At 41.8% G+C, this 21,324-nt stretch overlaps 1 long non-coding RNA gene across 1 annotated transcript in view; it reads left to right on the top strand.

Annotated features, from left to right (window-relative positions):
• Positions 1 to 13,625: 13,625 nt before the first annotated feature.
• Positions 13,626 to 21,324, top strand: part of LOC143934926 (uncharacterized) — a 28,621-nt gene continuing 20,922 nt past the window's right edge. The window contains exon 1 of the long non-coding RNA XR_013263432.1: positions 13,626 to 13,906. This is a non-coding gene — a long non-coding RNA (uncharacterized LOC143934926). The remainder of the gene's footprint in view (positions 13,907 to 21,324) is intronic.

The following is a 21,324-nucleotide window of genomic DNA, read 5'->3' as shown; positions in this document are numbered from 1 at the left end:
GCACTGAAACTTTTCTTTCTAGGGTGACAATGCTACTCCATAGACTAGGGACAGGAAGTGTGTTACTGGCAGGATCACCAGGTGAGTAAATAAAATAAAGGTGGCTGAAAATATAAATAAAACTAATGCAGCGACTACATCTAAGGACTGGTATGCTGCAATATTTTCAGATTTTGTTCTTGGGTTTAGATTTGCTTAAAATTTGCCCTCTACAAGAATAGTAAAAAGCAACGCTGAGTGACAAAAGAACACATTCAATGCTGTCGGACAATCCTGGGATAGGTTTTGCCAGAGTAGAAGTGGAAGTATTTAAGACTATTCCATCACTTTTTCCACTGTGTCTGACTTTCCAGATTCTTCAGCAGCAGAAAGAAAGAGAGAAGGGGGAGAGATGAATTATGGACTAAAAGTCAAGGGGGGGATGGGGAAACAAAAAATAGCACAAGGAAAGGGAAGAATGGAAAGATATAGAGAGGGAAGGAGACTTGGGGGGATGCTACAAAAAAAAGTACAAATACATTGTAATTAAATGAAATGTGCAGACAGGGAGAGCTAGGCTTTCACAGTATATGGGTAAGATAATACAGCAGGGAAAGTCTTTCTAGAAGAAAGGAGGGGGTCTGAAACTCCTGAAAGAGGAAATTATTTTAGGTCCTACAACAATTAACTGATTATTGTAACTTTATAATATTGAAGCATGTCACTTTGATTACTTAAAGTGGACTAGGACAAAAAACCTTCAAGACAAAGTCATAATGAGCTAGTATGCATAGCATACTAGCTCATTATGAATTACTTACCTAAAATCAAAGCCCATGTTACCATCCTCACACACCGCTCCAGTGGCCGACATCGCTCCCGGAGTTACTTCTGTGGTTGGCCGGAGCCATGATGACGTCACTCCCGCACATGCACGCGGGAGCCACCGGTAACAGCACACTCACTGAAGAAACGGCACATGCGTACCATTGCTTCAGTTTTCTTCAGTGTGCATGACACCGGCACATGCAAATACAGGGGATATCTCCTAAACCAGCCTTTCTCAACCTTTTCAACACAGCGGAACCCTTAAAAAATGGTTCTCCGGTCTTGGGGGAATCCCTGCTAAAAATATAAATCTACAAATCATGATACATTAGTGTGATGGTCAGTGGGAAGAATGGTCCTTACACTTGTGGTCATTGGGAAGAATTATCTCCTTACAGACAGCTAAAAAAGATTGATGGTGTCAGTGGGAACGTATCTGAGAGGCAGAAATTGCCCAATGCTGACGGAACCCCTAGCAACCTCTGGAGGAACCCTAGGGTTCCACAGAACCCTGGTTGAGAATTACTGTCCTAAACCGTTCAAAAGGTTTTTTTTTACGTTAATGCATAGAATACATTTAAGTGGATGTAAACCCAATGTCATCCTTTGTAAACTACTGACATAGGGGCTATCTATAAGGATATACATTCTTCCTGCATGTATCTTTACCTGTCAAATGTCTCCCCTCTGTCTGTTATGAGACCCGAAAAACTGCAGATTCTGTGGGTGGGTCTGTTGTCTGGAGCTCGGTGGGTGGAGTCGTGATGTCAGTAGACTCTCCGCCCACCTCTACACTTCCCTTGTCAATATGCATTTTTCTCCTGTGTATTTCTTACACTGAACTTCTGCTATGATCTCTAACCTGCAAACTTTAGATCAGCCCCAATAGCTGCACCTTCAGACCTCAGATCATCCCTAGTTCCTGCACCTTCAAACCAATGATTATCCTCCAATTTCTGCACCTTGACACCTCAGGTTGGACTTGATGGACTTGTGTCTTTTTTCGACCTCATCTACTATGTAACTATATGCAAGATCAACCCCAATTTCAGCACTTTCAGGCTTTATATCAACCCTAATTACTACACCTTCACACCTCAGATGATCTACAATTCCTGCACTTTCAGACCTCAAATTAGCCCCCATCCCTGCACCTTCAGCCATTATATCATCCTCAATTCCTCCATGTTCAGCCCTCAGATCATCCCCAATTTCTCAACCTTTAGCCCTCAGATCATCCCCAATTTCTCAACCTTCAGCCCTCAGATCATCCTCAATTTCTTCACCTTCAGACCTCAATCAATACCTGTACCTACAAATCATGGCCAATTTCTACACCTTCAGACCCCAAATTAGCCACCATTCCTGCATCTTCAGACCTTAGATCATCCCCAATTCCTGTACCTTCAGACATCAGATCAACCCCATTTCTTGCACCTTAAAACGTTAGATCATCCCCAATTCTTGTATCCTTCAGAACGCAGAGCACCCTAATTAATGCATATTCAAACATTAGATCAGCCCCAATTCCTGCAATCAGAAATGCAGGGGTTTTACATTAATATTTGTTTCATTTGTTGGTTCCATTAGGTGGAGGAAGAGTATAGATGGGAGGGCTTCTTCGTGTAACAATGTCCACAGCTGCAGGTGGGTCTACACTGATTATAATAGGAAGGCCAGCACCTGAATGTCAGTGTCATAAGGTAGGCCCCTCTGAAACATCTTTGAGGTGGGTGGGATGTGAGTGCAGAAAGGCAGGCCAGGCCTTGTAAATGACAGCCTACTGAAATATCAACTACAGCCTATGGGAGCTGCATTGTATTTTTAGGGAGCAGGGGCCCAACAGAGGACTGTGCATGACAGTTGATGATCTTCTGGGTGCCCCTGAAAATGTGCCTGCCATGGAACACGTACCTTATGTTGCCTGTCCTTGAAATAGGGAAAGCAATGTGTTGCCTTATTCACATTAACATATTAATAAAGCTTCAGAGCAAACACAGATAGTTGTAAACCTAGATGCATTATTAAACCTGTCCCAATGAATCCAAAATTAATAAAGGTTATCTCATTTGTTTCTTAACAACATATTTCCTTTTTTCTATATGTTGTATCCATTTTATAGAAATTGCTGGGGCCTTTCAATATAATCTCCATACCAGACTCACCCAACTTAAAGCTGGCCATACATGTGACAATTTGTAGCAATAGAGCACTTTTTTTGTCAAAATTGCAACGAAAGCGAAGAAATAAAATGGGCATTTCAATCTCAAGGACATGAACTCTCAATCAATTGCATTGCAGATGTCAATTTATTGCTTAGTTGTAATTTTCAACTACTTTTACCCAGCTTGAGCTTTCAAACCCTTGGTTGCATGATTCTTTTATAAGAACTGGCCTAGACGGATACCCTAAAAGTAAGACATTATAATCTATATCCCACCCCTCCCTCTTTTCGTCTCCCTCGTCAGTAGAGTTAACGGAAAGAGGTTACTCTTAGGGTTGAATGGGAGCATAATGTGGGTGAAGTTGCTTTCAGGGTGTTGTGGGAATGTGTGGGGTTTGTGGGTATGTCAATGAGGAGGGTTAGTTGAGCATAGGGGGAGTATATGTGAGGTAGCCCAAGGAGAAGGGGTGTACAGGTGGTTTGCAAGCAAGAGCAAGAGTTGTGTGGGAGCGGATTTCTTGGATGATGAGTGAGGGATATATGGGTGGGATTGTATGAGTATGAATGTGTGGGGGAAGATGAGGGAAAGCCAAGGCCGTCTTTAATATTGATTGGACCCTGGGCAAAAAATTTTTTGCCCCCCCCCCCACGCAATTTCACTCTCCAACTGCTCTGAGACATACAATAAATAGCAGCTAGACTTACAATCAGTTTACTGTATCAGATCAGGCAGAAATTGCGATTGGTTGACAGCAGTTACAGCATATCATTACTGCTTACTGACTGGTTGCTAGAGGTTACAGCACACACTACGGCTCACTGGTTAGTTGCTAGAGGTTACAGCACATCATCTCCTAAGTGCAGGGGAGCATGATATACATACGAATGCTGCCTTTATTTACATATCAATGTCACTGGCTGCAGCAATTTACTTAGTAATGCTGCCGCTATTTACATATGAATGCCGGTTATTTACATGTAAACACAGGGTTAGCAGGTGAGTCATCTGTACACAACAATAGGGCAGAGCTGGGCAGCATTAGTACCAGCTCTTCACACTGAGATATCGAGACACAAACTGGGATAGTTGGCAAGTATGAGGCTGCTGCTTTGGGCCCCACAACAATGACAGGGCCCAGGGCAGCTGCCCTTTTTGCCCCGCCTTAAAGACAGCCCTGGGGAAAGCAGAGGGTTATATGGGGTGGTATCTAAAGGATGTATATGGTTTATATGCAAGGAAGGTGTGGATGGAGTCTATGTGTGGGAATGTTAGGATGCAAGCAGGTTAGGCAAGGAGGGACATTAGGGGTCAAGCACAGTTGTAAATAGATCTCTGCGTATGCCTTGTTGATACTAGACTAAATGGGAATGGCTTTAGGACCTATATAGGATTATTCTTGGCCAAACAAGAGGAGCATAATGCCTTTCTTTATCTCACAATAAATGGGTTGTTGGTACACGATCTCTTGATGGCCCCATTGTGTACGATAAGGCCTCTGTCCCCTTGCCTGGTGGGTCTGCCTGTTGGCTGGTCTTGATGATTTGATGGGCAGATCACAGTTACTTATTCCTTAAATTACCATTTGTGATAAATTTTATTAGCTGTGGTACATAATATAATATACTTCTGATTATGATATTATTTTTCTTCAGTGTGGTACTATCTTCCCTGATGAAGAATATGTTATAGTTATTGATCGAAAATGCATTGGATGTTGCCAGTTGAAAGACTCACTGTGAAATTACATCTTTTATAACAGATTAATACTTGGTGTAAAATAAGCTAATAGGAGGAAGGAATACAATAGGAGACCTTCTAATTATTGGACATATGATGTCTGGTACCATGTCCTTTGAAAATGTATTCTAAAAAAAAAAAAACCTAGCTATAGAAAAGAAGACTACCACATATTTTATAAAAAAAGTAAATGTTTTATTCTACATATATTAAAAAACATACATGATGTTTTAAGAAGACAACAATATTACATGTAAACATTGTAAGTAGGTTGTAAGTAGGAGATAACGCTTATATATCATCACTCATCATCCCCATCAGACTTCAGAGTTGGACGATGGAAGTCTTGCTGTGACTTCAATGCTTTTCATGGGTCTATGCCCCCTTCATCAGGAAGATAGCATCAGTCAAGATCTATAATAGTAAACAATACAATCATCAAGACAACAGTATAATGAGACATATCACATACATGTTTGTCCTCCCTATTGGAGAGCAAATAATATTACATACCTGTACTTTGCATGTAAAACAATCATAAGCAAAGTGATACACACAACCACCAATTGTAAACTTTCTGGAACAGATCGGTCAGCTCCTCCGAGGCCACGTAAAGAAGTAAGAGGGAACCCTCAATGAGACTAATATTGGGTCATGTGTAAAAATATTGAAAGTACAGTAAAAGGGAAAAATGGTAGTGATAGTATGGCACAGCACAAATAGAAGGGTATGCCTACTAATCAAAAAGGGCAATGATCTATCATCTACATATTCTAAGTGTCTAGAGCAGTATGACAATGGTGCTCCCAATTAGTAATAATATTATCATTGGGGGCCCACATTTCCCAAACTACGCCCCTACCATTGGGTGTACTAGTTCTAAATACAAGATATATGATCTAGATATTTTTATGGATATGTTTTATATTCTGGCCAAGATCTTCTTTTAAAATGCCACATTTTGTGTGATGGCTGATTTACTATATATAACTTAAGATGTTGACTTTTGTATCTTTAAAAAAAAGCTCCTTCTTATTTTTCGTGTACTTTTTTGGTTGCCGACAAGGTCCCATTAGAGGTTCTTTTTGATTTAACATGTTGAATAGTAGGGATGGTGGCAACCACTACCTGCAATTGAAGTGCCATTATTTCTTTTTGATCCCAAAAGCAACCCCCTACTGTTTCTCGTTAATGCTAATGTTTTTGGAGGTAGGTTGTCTTGATCCCTTCTTTGCTTTTGCAGTTGAAATCTGGTTCCAAATCGTTTGAATTGCTTTTTGTGCAGCCATTATAAGGGGTATATTAATTAAAAAATTGCTGATTCTAATCCTATGTGGGTGCCTTGATTTTTCCATATTCGCTGTCCATTTTTCAGCAATGAACATCAAGACTAACGCTAGTTATATTAGGATATTATGGCTTATAGAAATAATGATCAAAACCTAAAATCGCTTTTTGGAAGATGGTAAATGTGGACTTAGTTGAGTGAGGGTTAGCAAGTATAGTTTGTGCCTGTAGCACCCTGGTGTTTAGGCAAGGTTGCTCCTAAATTTAGCTACCAGGTATAGTAGTTACCCTGGCCTATTGTTAGGGATCAATTGATTTCACTCTAAGTCTGTAATTGCTGCACTTCTCTCTTCTGCCCCAGAAGTGGGAACAGGTATCCTCTCCCCCCCCCCCCCCCCCGAAAGGTGCCAATTGTGGCACCGGAGAGGAGTTAAATCTCATTGTTTAAAGGTATCAGTCAGGAGGAGGGTACAAAAAAAATTCCAAGGCATTAGATATACCATGGAACACAGTCATCATGAAGTGGAGAAAATATGACACAACAGTGACATTACCAAGAACTGGACTTCCCTCCAAAGTTGGTGAAAGGACGAGAGAAAAACTGGTCAGGGAGGCTGCCAAGAGGCCTACTGAAACATTAAAGGAGCTGCAGGAATATCTGGCAAGTACTGGCTGTGTGGTACATGTGACAACAATCTCCCGTATTCTTCATTGGCTATGGGCTATGGGGTAGAGTGGCAAGACTTTCCTTATGAAGAAAAACTAAGCCCGGCTAAATTTTGTAAAAACGCATCGGAAGTCTCCAAAAGCATGTGGGGAAAATGTGTTATGGTCTGATAAAACCAAGGTTGAATTTTTTGGCCATAATTCAAAAAGATATGTTTGGCACAAAAACAACACTGCACATCACCAAAAGAACACCATGCCCACTGTGAAGCATGGTGGTGGCAATATCATGCTTTGGGGCTGTTTTTCTTTAGCTGGAACAGGGGCCTTAGTCAAGGTAGAGGGAATTATGAACAGTTCCAAATACCAGTCAATATTAGCACAAAACCTTCAGGCTTCTGCTAGAAAGCTAAAAATGAAGAGGAACTTCATCTTTTAACATGACAACGACCCAAAGCATACATCCAAATCAACAAGGGAATGGCTTCAGCAGAAGCAGTATTGGAATGGCCAAGCCATAGCCCAGACCTGAATCCGACTGAAAATCTGTGGGATGATCTGAAGAGGGCTGTGCACAGGAGATGCCCTCACAATCTGACAGATTTGGAGTGTTTTTGCAAAGAAGAGTGGGCAAATATTGCCAGGTCAAGATGTGCCATGCTGATAGACTCAAACCCAAAAAGACAGAGTGCTGTAATAAAATCAAAAGTTTATTCAACAAAGTATTAGTTTAGGGGTGTGCACACTTATGCAACCGTATTCTTTTATTTTTATTTCCCTCCACCTAAAAGATTTCAGTTTGTTGTTCAACTGAGTTGTACAGTTTATAGGTCACATTCAAGGTGGAAAAAGTTCTGAAATGATTTATCTTTGTATCATTTTTTTTTACATCACAGAAACCTGACATTTTAACGGGGGTGTGTAGACTTTTTATATGCACTGTATGTATTTGTACATGTTGATCATATCCCCTTAATCTCCTCTTCAGTTCCTCTAATCTTTTCTCATAGCTGAGCTCCTCCATGCCTCTTATCAGTTTGGTTGCCCTTCTCTGCACTTTCTCCAGTTCCCCCATATCCTTTTTGTGAACTGGTGCCCAAAACTGAACTGCAAATTCTTGATTAGGTCTTACTAATGATTTGTAGAGGGGCACAATTATATCACTCTCTCTGGAGTCCATAAATTGTGTATCACAATAGTATAAAAAATGTAAAACCCTATAACAAATGTGAACATAGAAAATCCAAAATTTGTAGGCAATATATTGCAAACAAATGACACTGTTCATAAATGACATCTTCTAATATCCATGTTCAGTAAAGGGAAGAGCCGGATCCTGTGTCTCTGCAAAGCAGGGACTAGGATTCATGCCTTCCCCTAGTAAAATAACCTCCCACAGTTTAGTAAAACACAGTGCCTAGGCACAGTTAACCCTTTGATCGCCCCTGATGTTAACCCCTTCCCAGTCAGTGTCATTAGTACAGTGACAGTGCATTTTTTTGCACTGATCATTCTATCAATGTCATTGGTGCCCAAAAAGTGTCAGTTAATGTCAGAATGTCCAGCACAATATTGCAGTCCCGCTATAAGTCGCTGATCATCACCACCATTACTAGTAAATACAGTAAATATATTCCATAGTTTGGAGACACTATAACTTTTGCACAAACCAATCAATATATGCTTTTTTGGATTTATTTTATCAAAAATATGTATCAGAATACCTATTGGCTTAAACTTATGAAGAAATTGAATTTTTTAATTTTTTTTTATTGTATAGGTTTTATAACAGAAAGCAAAAAATATTGTTTTATTTCTAAATTGTCAGTCTTTTTTTATTTATATCGCAAACAATTAAAACGTAGAGGTTATCAAATGCCCCCAAAAGATAGCTATATTTGCAGAGGAAAAAGGACATACATTTTATTTTGGTACAGCTTCGCATGATCGCACGATTGTCAGTTAAAGTAGCGTAATACCGTATTGCAATAAATGGCCTGGTCATGAAGGGGGGTAAATCTTCCGGAAGTCAAGTGGCTAAAATAGTCAGGCTCTTCTAGTGACTACAGAGAGACATCTCTCCAGGGCTATTGCAGTGCAAAAACGTTTTTGCACTGCACCAGTCATTGGGAGATGTTTTGAATGGGCCCTAAAAATGCCTGTAACCTGCAACAAGCCGCATCCCCGTACAGCACTTGGTGTCCCATGAATTTTAGGAAAATGCAGCTTGCACCATTTTTGTTTGAGTTCTGGGGCCTTTCAGCCTAATAACTTTGAATAGGCTGTTTAACCTAATGTAACATGCGCATTGTGGTGTAGACGTGTGCGCCGTCAATACATTTGTTTAGTTTCATTCCATTCCGTTTCATATTAGCTGTTAATTCGTATTTCGTTATTCATGTCCGAAATTCAATTTGGATTTGTCCAAAATATAAATTTGTTCGTTATGATGAATTTAAAAAGCAAAACCTTTCTCAATATGGCAGTCGCCCACTCATTATGTTCATTGTGAGGGGCTCCCACCATCCCTGTGCTGTGTCGACTTCCTCCTGGGGCTGTACCCCCGCTGTGTTCATTATGAGGGGCTTCCACCATCCCTGTGCTATGCTCATTATGAGGGGCTCCCACCATCCCTGTACTCTGCTCATTATTAGGGGCTCCCACCATCCCTGTGCTGTGTTCATTATGAGGGGCTCCCACCACCCCTGTGCTGTGCTCATTATTAGGGGCTCTCACCATCCCTGTGCTGTGCTGACTTCCTGGGTTTTTAACTTCATCATAGCGAATAATTGTAATTATTATGGCAATAATAAAACGATATTAACGAACATTCTTATTTTGTCCGATTGTGAATCTTCCATCAACTACCAGTACCAGTCTCCCACTCCCATATTAAAAAAGTTAATTTTCCGAACCCTCACTCAGCAGCAGCAGAAAACCTCTGATTGGTCAACAAAACACCAGTCACGTTTCCGTTGTAACGGAATTTGGATCCGAAATTTGTCAACGAAATTTCGTATTACGTATACAATTCGGAAGCATAGAAATTCGTATTTCGGATGCTTCCAAATGTGCGAATTCTCGGAAATTCGTACAAATTTTCGATTCGAACGAAACAAACCGCACATGTCTATTGTGGTGTGAGTGGGCTCTTCATATACTTCAGGGGCTCAAGATCTTATACCCTGTACACACAGTCAGAAATTCCAACGGAAAAGGTCGGATCGGATTATATTGTCGGAAAATCCGATCGTGTGTGGGCTCTATAGGACTTTTTCCGTCTGAATTTCCGACGGAAAAAATGTGACAGCAGGACCTCAAATTTTCAGACAACAAAATCCGATCAGACTTTTTGCGATCGTTTTTAGAGAATTCCGATCGGACAAAGTGCTATGCATGCTCAGATCAAATTACCAAAGCTATTGGCTACTAGCTGCAATGTAGGCCCGTCGCAACGAATGAACGGCATCGCGTTTCGAACGATCAGATTTTCCCATAACTTTGTCCGACCGTGTGTATGCAACACCAGTTTCGGAAAAAATCCACCAGAAAAAATCAGACGGATTTTGTTGTCGGAATGTCCGATTATGTGTATGGGGGCTTGATTCCAATGATCTGCATCCACCCAGTCATGAAGGGTAAGTTTCACATGGACTGAGCCTTACGGGTCCCCACCTGTTTTGCGCATGTTAATGTGTGTTACATTTCAGCAGCCTATTCATTTACAGGGGGCTTCCAATGCTAATTTTTTTTATTTTAAACCATAAGTGCACTACGGTGTGCTGCAATGCGTGTCTGTTGGCATCTACTCTCCTGTACATTGGATTGTAACACTCGCTGAAACATACATGAAAGTAAAGTGGCCTCCGCTCTGTACTCTGTTCACTTGATCACCAAGCCACGTCATTCCAGAATGGCCCTTTAACCCTCCTCTGTCTACAGGCATGTGTGGGCCTGACTCCTTGTGTGCATATGGAGAAGTAATACATTCCATATCCCTGCACCAGCCACAAGCACTGAGATGTAGGAGGGGGGAAGAGAGAAAATGGGGAAAAAGAGAGAACGTAGATCCCACATCCCATGAATTCTGGCCAGAGTCCTGTTTTATAGATTACAGCTGGGATATAAAATGTGAGAGGGAGGGGACCCCGCGCTGACGACCAGGGGGCTGCGTGTTGCTATGAAGAGAAGTGTTGCAAGATGTAAACTCTGCACTGCAGCCAGACTAGAAAAACAAAGAGTGAAAGTAAAGAGGACCTATCCAAGCATGGTGAGGATGGCCAGTTTTGAAGGAACCAATGTGACCCTAATTAAAATGGTCAGTACAGCCACAAGTGATCATTTATGGGGTGGAACCTGGTGTGCCGAGTCAGACCCTGGCTTCTAACATACATTATCTTAAAACATTACCCTAATAATTGCTATCATTTCCAACTCTGGTCCTGTCCGCCTATGATTTATGAATGTTCCTGGACACCGTTGTGTGTTTTAGCTTCTCCTATTACAATCTCCATTATATAAAATATAGGAAATCCAACAGGGTTGGTGGAAAACCTTAGCCCTTGTACATACGGTCGGATATTCAGACAACCAAATCCGTCGGATTTTGTCCGACGGATTTTGTCCGAAACTGTTGCATACACACAGTCGGACAAAGTTGTCAGAAAATCTGATCGTACTTAATGTGATGACGTTATTTCGTTAGGACGGGACTACGTTCAGGCTAGTAGCCAATAGCTTTGGTCTAGGAATTTGATCTGAGCATGCGTGGCACTTTGTCCGATCGGAATTCTCTACACATGATCGGACAAAGTCCGATCGGATCATGTTGTCGGAAAATTTTATAGCCCAGCTGGAAAACTTGGTCCGTCGGATACTCAGACGGAAACAGTCCGATGGAGCCCACACACTGTCGGATTATCCGACAACGCGGTCCTATTGGACATTGTCCATCGGAATGTCCAACTGCGTGTACAAGGGCTTATAATGGACACAGCAGGAGTGCAGAGCGAGGAACAGGGACCCCACCAATAGAGCCCCTGGGAGACAGATGGCATTGTTGGGTGGTTTTACTTAAAAGTATTCACAAAACAGAGATTAAGCCAACACAAATTTTACGCCTTTTCACTTTCTGTCTCAATGGCCATCAGGACAAACAAAGATGGTGGATCTTCGTAGTGGGGACACAGAGAGCATTAAAAACCTGACAATGCATTGAGGCGGGTTTACATAACCAACAACGTCACTTCCTGTGACATCAGTACCAGTTGGGGTTTACGCCCCAATGGCAGGAGTCACTGCATTTGGACCAGCTGAAGTAATACACTGCTGGATTCTGCTGGCTCTTGGAACTTCAACATATTGTAAAAATTACAACAAAGGCATCTTTAGAAATGTTTAGTAATGGTAATCTGCAAACTCTAATGCCATGTACACACGGTCGGACATTCCGACGACAAAATACATTGGATTTTTTCCGACGGATCTTAGCCCAAACGTATCTTGCATACACACGGTCACACAAAGTTGTCGGACTATCCGATCGTTCAGAGCGCGGTGACGTAGAACACGTACGACAGGACTATAAACGGGCCAGTAGCCAATAGCTTTTGTCTCGTAATTTATTCTGAGCATGCGTGGCACTTTGTCCGTCAGAATTGTCTACACACGTTCGAAATTTAAATGATCGGATTTTGTTGTTGGAAAATTTTAGACCCTGCTCTCAAACTTTGTGTGTCAGAAATTCCAACGGAAAAAGTCGGATGGAGCCCACACACAATTGTATTTTCCGACAACACGATCCGATCGCACATTTTCCGTCGGAAAGTCCGACCGTGGGTACAGGGCATTATAGATAATATTTAATAATACAGGGCGTTATACATTATATTTTTCTTTTCCTTCCCCAGTTTTATCAAGATGATAGTTTTTACAAAGACTATATTCACACTACTTATTTAAAAAAAAAAAAAGCGTAAGCGCTAGATATCAAATAAACAACAAAGCTTAGAATCAAATCAATCTAACTGTGTGTGCCACAAAAAATGTATGTGAATATAAATATAAAGTGCAACAGTCCTAAGCCCTTGTACACACGGTCGGAGAATCCGTCGGAATGTGTCCTATCGGACCGTGTTGTCGGATAATCCGACTGTGTGTGGTATGCATCGGACTGATTCCGTCGGAATATCCGTCGGACCCAATTTTCCAACTTGTTGGAAATATTTCCCGACCAACTGGTTCGATCGAACATACTCCGATCATGTGTAGAGAATTTTGATCGGACCAAGTGCCACGCATGCTCAGATCAAATTCCTACATCAAAGCTATTGGCTACTAGCCTGAACGTAGTCCCATCGTAACGAAATTACATCATCACGTTTTGAATGATCGGATTTTTCGACAACTTAGTCCGACCGTGTGTATGCAACAGTTTCGGACACAATCCGACGGACAAAATCCGACGGACAAAATCCGACGGATTTGGTTGTCGAAATCTCCGACCGTGTGTACAGGGGCTTAGACTTTACTTAAAAGGGCCAATAGTGATAAAACAATCTATAAGAAAGTGATGCTCCATGCGCCACTCTCACATCAATAAAGGACTCCACTGTGATCTCAATCCTATCCCCTTCAACAATGGGACTCACAGGATGCTAAGACCCATAGTGAAAGTGGGTCTGACAACGTTTGGCCAAAAATCTGGATTCCTGTTTCCACCTCCTCCTTCTATTAAATCTTTAATGAGTAAACTCATACAAAAAGTAGATAAAACACAAAAGACTGGATCAATGCGCAACTGTATTTATTAAAATCCCATTGACATACAGAGAATTTTCCAACTTGTGCACTCACATGTTATGGTGCCTAGAACTGGCACTCAGTAGAATTGTACTCTTTTAGCCGGCTGCTGATGCAGCGTCTCCCACAACTGGTGTCACATTCTCACGTACCTTGTAGATGAGCCCGATAATGCAGAGGAAGGCCTCCCTTACGTATCTCACTTACGACCCCTGATAGAGCAGACGGGGGGCCCGGGAGTGCAGAATGGTATGAGTGCCTGGCAGGTTAGCTGTCAGAAGAGCTGCTTCGGAGTTCCTGATGCCACACGATGACCAGCAAGATGAGAAGTCAGGACAGCGGGCAGGCTGGAAACTGGATCAGCTGATATCAGGACACCACACACCTGGATGTTGGAATAGGCACACAGCTGATTGGCTCCAAGGCATATGGAAAACAGACAGGTACAGGCAAACTGGGTCATACATAGGCATGAGCCATGGCAGGTCGGGGTACAGGCTGGGTCAGTAACAAGCGGACAGCGTGGTAATCAAAGGAGCAGGCAGGATCAAGGTCAATGACAAGCTGAGGTTGGATGCAGGCAGAAGGCAGGAAGAGTCAAAGGCAAGCTGGGTCAAGACACAGGAGTAGATCTCTGAAGCAGGTTACAGGTAGCAGGGGTCATGGGAAAGCTGCAGATCAGACAGTATTGGTCCTGTTTACAAGCCCTGTTTAACCACTTCAATACAGGGCATTTTCACCGCCCCCCTCCCCAGGACAATTTTCAGTTTTCAGCACTGTCGCACTTTGAATGACAATTGCAGTCATGCAACACTGTACACAAATAGAGCTTTCTTTTGGTGGTATTTGATCACCTCTGCAGTTTTTATTTTTTGCGCTATAAACAAAAGAAGAGTGGCAAGTTTGAAAAAAAAACACAATATTTTTTACTTTTTGCTATAATAAATGTCCCAAAAAAAAAAAAAAAAAAAAAAAAAAAAAAAAAAAATATATATATATATATATATATATATATATATTCCCTCAGTTTAGGCTGATATATATTCTTCTACATATTTTTGTTTAAAAAAAAAATCACAAAAAGCGTATATTGATTGGTTTGTGCAAAAGTTATAGCGTCTACAAAATAGGGGATACATTTATTGCATTTTTATTGTTATTATTTATTTTTTTACTAGTAATGGCGGCGACCTGCGATTTTTATTGTGACTGTGACATTGCAGCGGACATATCGGACACTTTTGACACTATTTTGGGACCATTCACATTTATACAGCGATCAGTGATATAAAAATGCACTAATTACTGTATAAATGTCACTGGCAGGGAAGGGGTTAACACTAGGGGGCGATCAAGGGGTTAAATGTGTTACCTATAGAGTGATTCTAACTGTAGGGGGAGGGGACTCACGAGGGGAGGAGACCGATCGATGTTCCTCTGAATAGGGAACACACGATCGGTCTCCACTCCCCTGACAGGACGTGGATCTGTGTGTTTACATACATAGATCCACGTCACTTCTCTGTTACCGGCAATCGCGGGTGCCCGGTGGACATGTGCATCGGCTCCCGAGTGATGCGGCGCGCACCCCCTAGATGGTCGGGAAGCTCAGGATGTTATATGATGCCTGCCCAGGATGGAAGATCCCTCCTGCGGACGTCATATTACTATGGATGGGGAAGGAAGTGATTAAATAGCAAACGTGCACCAGCAGGATTTCCTCTGAAGTGCACTTCCTTTCAACTGGGGTGTAATCACCAGCCGGAACTGACATCACAGGAAGTGACGTTGATGGTTACGTAAACCTGCCTCAACGCATTTCACTATCATCAGCAGCTTCAGGGGCTTCTTGAAGATGCTTTTAAATACAGATGCAGGAAATGCAGGCACACCACCCCATTCAAATGAATGGTCTGCCGTTCCTGTGCAAAAGTGGCTCGCATAGCTGCTTAGGTTTGAACCTAGCCTAAGGGAGTATTAATATATGTTCCTTTACTTCCTGGAACTCTGCCTAAAACTCCGGCTCTGCCTTCTGGATCATGTGATAGGAATTTCCCAGGATGCAGTTGTTGGGCCAGGGGGACATCACCAGTGCCTCACTCAACCAGAAGGTGGAAAAACAATAGCTGTACATAAAAGCAAAAACTCTGTTTAGCTAATGAATGTAGGAGAATTTCATATTATTATACAGAGCTGTATGCTGATGTGATTTTTTTGTAAAAGGGGGTAAAAGTTACCCAGCTTTAACGAAAAAAAATGCCTCTTTTGTTTTAGTTCTGGATAGAACGTGGAAGGGTTGGGGCTGCTCACTGGGCACCCTATTTGTTCTAAAAAAAGGTAGTGCTAAAAACACAAATTCTCGCCGACCCCTATAGCACACTGCTCTGCGCTCCAGGGTGTTTAATTACAATATTAACTTAACTTAATGTGTCATCTTTCAAACAGCCGCTGCTTTAAAAGACAAGAATATATCATAAATACATAAAGCATGAAACAGAAAACTAAAAAAGTCCACTTTTTATGTATAGCAGCGCATGCACACTTTTTTCAGAATATGCGTAAGAGTTCAGTTCGGTGTTCAGAAGATAGGGTGCTTTATTCAGTCGACCTGCGTTTGTGATTGAAACCCAGCTTCCACCATACAAATCACCACTTGTGGTACCAAGGCCGACCCCCTATGGGAATGCACTCACCAAACGTATGAAACCAATAAGCCTTCAGAATGCCATTGCAGCTCTCTCCTTTTACCACCAGTTATCTCCTTTGTGGGAAACGGCTGTGCGGCTGCTGTGCACACACCGGCATGCCGGTGTGTGCACAGCAGCCGCACAGCCGTTTCCCACAAAGGAGATAACTGGTGGTAAAAGGAGAGAGCTGCAATGGCATTCTGAAGGCTTATTGGTTTCATACGTTTGGTGAGTGCATTCCCATAGGGGGTCGGCCTTGGTACCCTATTTGTTCTGTTGACCGTTGTTGCAGTAGTCACCAGAACAGGAAAGCAGGAGAGATATGAGGACAACTGTCTAAAAGGGATCTCCCTCATTTTGGAGAGATTTCCACTAATTCATTTTGTTCCATTGGGACAGGACCAAGGGGAAAGGACACTGACGCAAAAAAAAAAAAAAAGCAGAGGGATTAAATCATAAAATATATATATATATAAAAAAATAAAATAATTTGACCCTTGGGGTTGGTGACCCTTGGGGTAAGTGAAAAAGATGCATTTTAGCCTTTTGCTATGTGTAATTGCTGGAGGCTCTGTTACATAGCAACATTGAATGTTTTCACCACCATTGTCATTCTGCTGTGACTGTATGTATGCCAGAATGTTGACTTCACTTGATGTGAAAAAGTTAAGTGTATTGAGATTTGCCAGGAAACATATGAGCTATAGAAGTCAATATTCCATATGTGCATTCTTCTGTAGGTATGGAGGTACTCAGAGCAAATGCAATGTGTGCAAGATCAATGTAAAGTGTCTCCACATTCTCCAACAGTGTGCCCATATACATAGCTCTCAACTGTCCCTGATTTGGAGGGACTGTCCCTGATTTGGAGCAATGTCCCTCAGTCCCTCGTCCCGCCTCATTTGTCCCTCATTTTGGTCTGATCTATATAGTTCTATAAAAAAAAGCACCTTTTATCTTTCAAAAAGTGTTTCCCAGCGCTAAACCTTTCATCCAATTTCTTAATTACTGCATTTGTACATTTTAAAAGCCAATATAGTAATGGAAAAAAAAAAGTCCTTGTGGATTTAATTTTTTTGGTTAATTCTCCTTTAAGGGGGTGTGGCAGGGGGCGTGTCCTATGCCTACATACAGTTGTTCGTAGGTGTCCCTCATTCCCATCTCAAAATGTTGGGAGGTATGCATATGGCACCATATTGTGAGATATGCAACATCCCCACACAGCTCCCAGTACTCACAAAAATTGAATACATGATGCAGCCTGAAAAATTTACTTTAAGAGAGCAACAAAGGAATTAAACCCCGACTACAGCGAACACATTTTATACAGCAACAGTTTTTTTTCTTCTGGAAAATGGTTCAAGCCATATGATTATTAAGTAACTACTGTAAGCGCCCCAGCAGTGGTATATAATTTGTCCCAACCCCTGCATCTTACACTATTCGTGGCCAGCTTGGTCTGCGCATAAATCTATATACTGAATACCGTCATTAGTGGTGGGCGAATTTTCCAAGGGTTGAAATGTATTTATTTATTTATTTCAGATACTTATGTAGCTCCATCAGTTTATACAGTGCTTTTACATTAACATTGTACATTCCCATCAGTCCCTGCCTTCAAAGAGTTTACAATTAAAGGGTCCTATCTCACATTCATACATACACTTATTAGGGCCAATTTAGACAGGAGCCAATTAACCTACCAGTAGGTCTTTTTGATTGAAATTTAGCAAACCCAAACTCACGGGTGATTCCCATTGAAGTCTAGGGGTAAATCTTGTTAAATTCTGGTCCTTTTTAGGGCCAATAGACAAACTGCTGTATAAAAATGTGCAGGATGCTGGGCACTGCCATATGGGATATGTACTGCACAGGACACCAGGAATGGGTCTTGGACAGGAGATATATTTGCCCACAAAAAAGAATACAAAAAATGAATACAAAAAAGAAACAGCACTCAAAATGCCTAATCCATAAATTTGTGAAGAAATAAAGAAAAATAATTCCAAAAAAGGATAACCTGTGGTCGGACTTTAAAGGCACAAAAAACAGTAGAAATATACAAAAATATTAGCATTTATTGAAAGATATATATAATACAAACAACAGGGACATGAAAGAAACAACAATAAAAATCATATATACAAAAAACAATCTATATATGATATGAGCCCTAACGCGTTTCGTTGTACACTTCTTCAGGAGATATTTGGGGTTCAGTAGTTGCAAAGAAGAGAAAGGGGTCTCACTATCTTGCAAAAGCAATCACATATTAATCAATCAGTGATCGGCAAAGTAATTTCCAACAAAGGGAAAAAGCAAGGTGGCGCAATGAGGTCAGAGCGAATCACCAGGCAAACAACACCCAGGAACCACCTGTGAATCAAGGATCACGAGTATAGGTATGATACTTTCAAACAGGGTAGATAGATAAATATAGATATAAAGATAGGACAATGTAACGAAAATCCCCTAGGAGAGAGCAGGACAGAAGAGTGTCCTGCTCTCTCCCATGGGATTTTCGTTACATTGCCGTAGCTTTATCTATCTTGTATGATAACAGCTCAGATCTGGATTCATTACTTTTGACATATAGCCAAATTTCTTAGTCTGTGGCAACCTCTGACTGAGGGATTCCTATATTTTCTGATATGAACAATCTATGATTATATCCGGTCTTCTATAAATATTCACTTTGATATGGCATCCCCTGTTTGAAAGTATCATACCTAGATACTCATAATCATTGATTCACAGGAGGTTTCTGGGTGTTGTTTGCCTGGAGATTCGCTCTGACCTCATTGCGCCACCTGGCTTTTTCCCTTTGTTGGAAATTACTTTGTTGATCACTGATTGATTAATATGCGATTCCTTTTGCAAGATAGTGACATCCCTTTCTCATTTCTTTAGTATGCAGGTTCATCCACCATGGTGAGATGTTCTGTGGTAGTCCGGTCAGAGAGGAAACGACCGATTTCAGTACTCTCTGAATTGGTAAGTCCTAATTGGGACCCAGAATTCAGAGACTTGAAGAGATTTTAGGTGGGAAAAAGCCCCCAAACCCTGAATGCAGGGGCTTTGGTCCTAAAAAGGGTCCTAAAATCTCACCTGCAAGGAAGGCTTAAAAACTGTAAGAAGGAGTCAGAACGTGTCTGTGAGTGGTTCACAGATATGAACAAGTGTCGACTATCTGGAGACTGAGATTCTGTTTTTGCTGAGCTCTTGCGACTTTTCTTGTACCCCAAAGCAGACGGGAACTCTAAACCCAAGTGTGGGACTGGTATATTTTCGGTGAGCCATTATTTCGTTTTGATTATACCAGGATTATGGACTATTTGTTTATGTTTTCTGAAGAAAGCTGCTCTTTTGTTTTGGCAGACATCAGGCTGCCACAGGCATTGGGTAGCGGCTACTGTGTCTTCTCCTCCTCCCTCCTGCTCGCTTCCTCCATGCATCGCCGTCTCCTCCTAGGCATCCAATAGGATCGCCTGTCCTTTCAGCCAATTGGGTGAAAGGTATCAGACCCGCTTCCCGATTGGCCGGGGGGAGGATTAGTGTTGCAACATGGAATATTCATTTACTATTGTAACACCAGGGTGTGTTCATAGCGCAATATTCTGTGCCACGAGTCCACCCTATTTTGAAGCCTATTAGAGCCTCCGCCTCTAATCAGGTGCTTAAAAAAACACCCCCACCGCTGTAATTCAGGCACCCGGCATCCTGAAAGTGGCTGGACGCATGAATAGGGGGTGGCGGCGGAGATGGATAAAGCATGAATATGGGGTGGCGGCAGAGATGGCTAGAGCATGAATAGGGGGTGGCAGCAGAGATGGATAGAGCATGAATAGGGGGTGACGGCAGAGATGGATAGAGCATGAATAGGGGGTGACGGCAGAGATGGATAGAGCATGAATAGGGGGTGACGGCAGAGATGGATAGAGCATGAATAGGGGGTGGCAGCGGAGATGGATAGAGCATGAATAGGGGGTGGCGGCAGAGATGGATAGAGCATGATTAGGGGGTGGCATCCATGGATTAGGGTGTGGTGCTCAGGCGCCCCTAATGGATGGGCCACTGCAATGCCCCCTACTAATCACTTTCATTTGGAACTGGCTAAAATTTGCAGTGCATGGCTAGCTTAAGAGTTCCCTTGCTTTGGAGAGATTTTCTCTTACTTTCTGTTGTGTCCCAAGGACAGGAAGTGAAGGGAAATCTCCCTGGTGGGGCAAAAAATGTCTGACAGTGGTGTTATCCATTTGTTACTCTATCAAAAACAAAAAAGTTGCATCACCCATAATTGCTCCAAGTTTGCACACGAGTAAAAAAAAAAAAACATTAGATTGTGAGCTCCTATGCATACAGAGAGTGATATTAACACATGTAGTGCTGTGTAATAGATTGGTGCTATAGGGGTCTGTTCTGATGAATATATTTGAAGAAAGGAAAGTTTTATATTGCCCACAGCTGACAATCAGATCCCAGTGCGTAGAGGAAAATGACATCTAGCCTGTGATCGGTTACCACAGACAATGGGGGTTATTTACTAAAGGAAAATCCACTTTGCACTGCAAGTGCACTTGAAAGTAAAGTCACTGTAGATCCGAGGGGGACATGCAAGGAAAATATAAAACAGCATTTTAGCTTGCACATGATTGGATGATAAAATCAGCAGAGCTTCCCCTTATTTCAGATCTACCCCTTCGATTTAGAGCGACTGCACTTCCAAGTGCACTTGCAGTGCAAAGTGGATTTGCCTTTCGTAAATAACCCCCAATGTTTTTTCTAATTTTATAGATCGGTTTCACAGTTGCTCCAGCGAGGAAGCTAAACGGAATTCTGCACAGGAGAGAAAACAATCTTGTGTTTCTATCTGATGCTGATACGTCCTCCAAATACCAGAGAATGAATTTTCCATCTACCATGCAAGGTTTAAACTCCCCGTTGTGACTTCTGATACCATGTAACGTGTTAACAGTTCCTGTAGGAAGCTGCAGACGTGGTAGATGTACAGTCAGCAGAATTACAGTAATGCAGAGATTCCCGAGGATGTACCATCTCCCTTAAATATATTCGAATTAAGAATGAGGATCATTTTTTAAAGTGAGCAGCTGCCTAAATAAATGAATACAACTGATTATGAATGTAATAAAAGCTCGGGTTGCAGCAAGAGAACA

The sequence above is a fragment of the Lithobates pipiens genome, unplaced genomic scaffold, assembly GCF_037356315.1.
Source record: "Lithobates pipiens isolate NorthernLeopardFrog02 unplaced genomic scaffold, aLitPip1_a1.2 Scaffold_28, whole genome shotgun sequence".
NCBI classification, from domain to species: Eukaryota; Metazoa; Chordata; class Amphibia; order Anura; family Ranidae; genus Lithobates; species Lithobates pipiens.
Note: the sequence above shows the minus strand (reverse complement) of the source record. Positions and strands in the feature narration are given on the sequence as shown.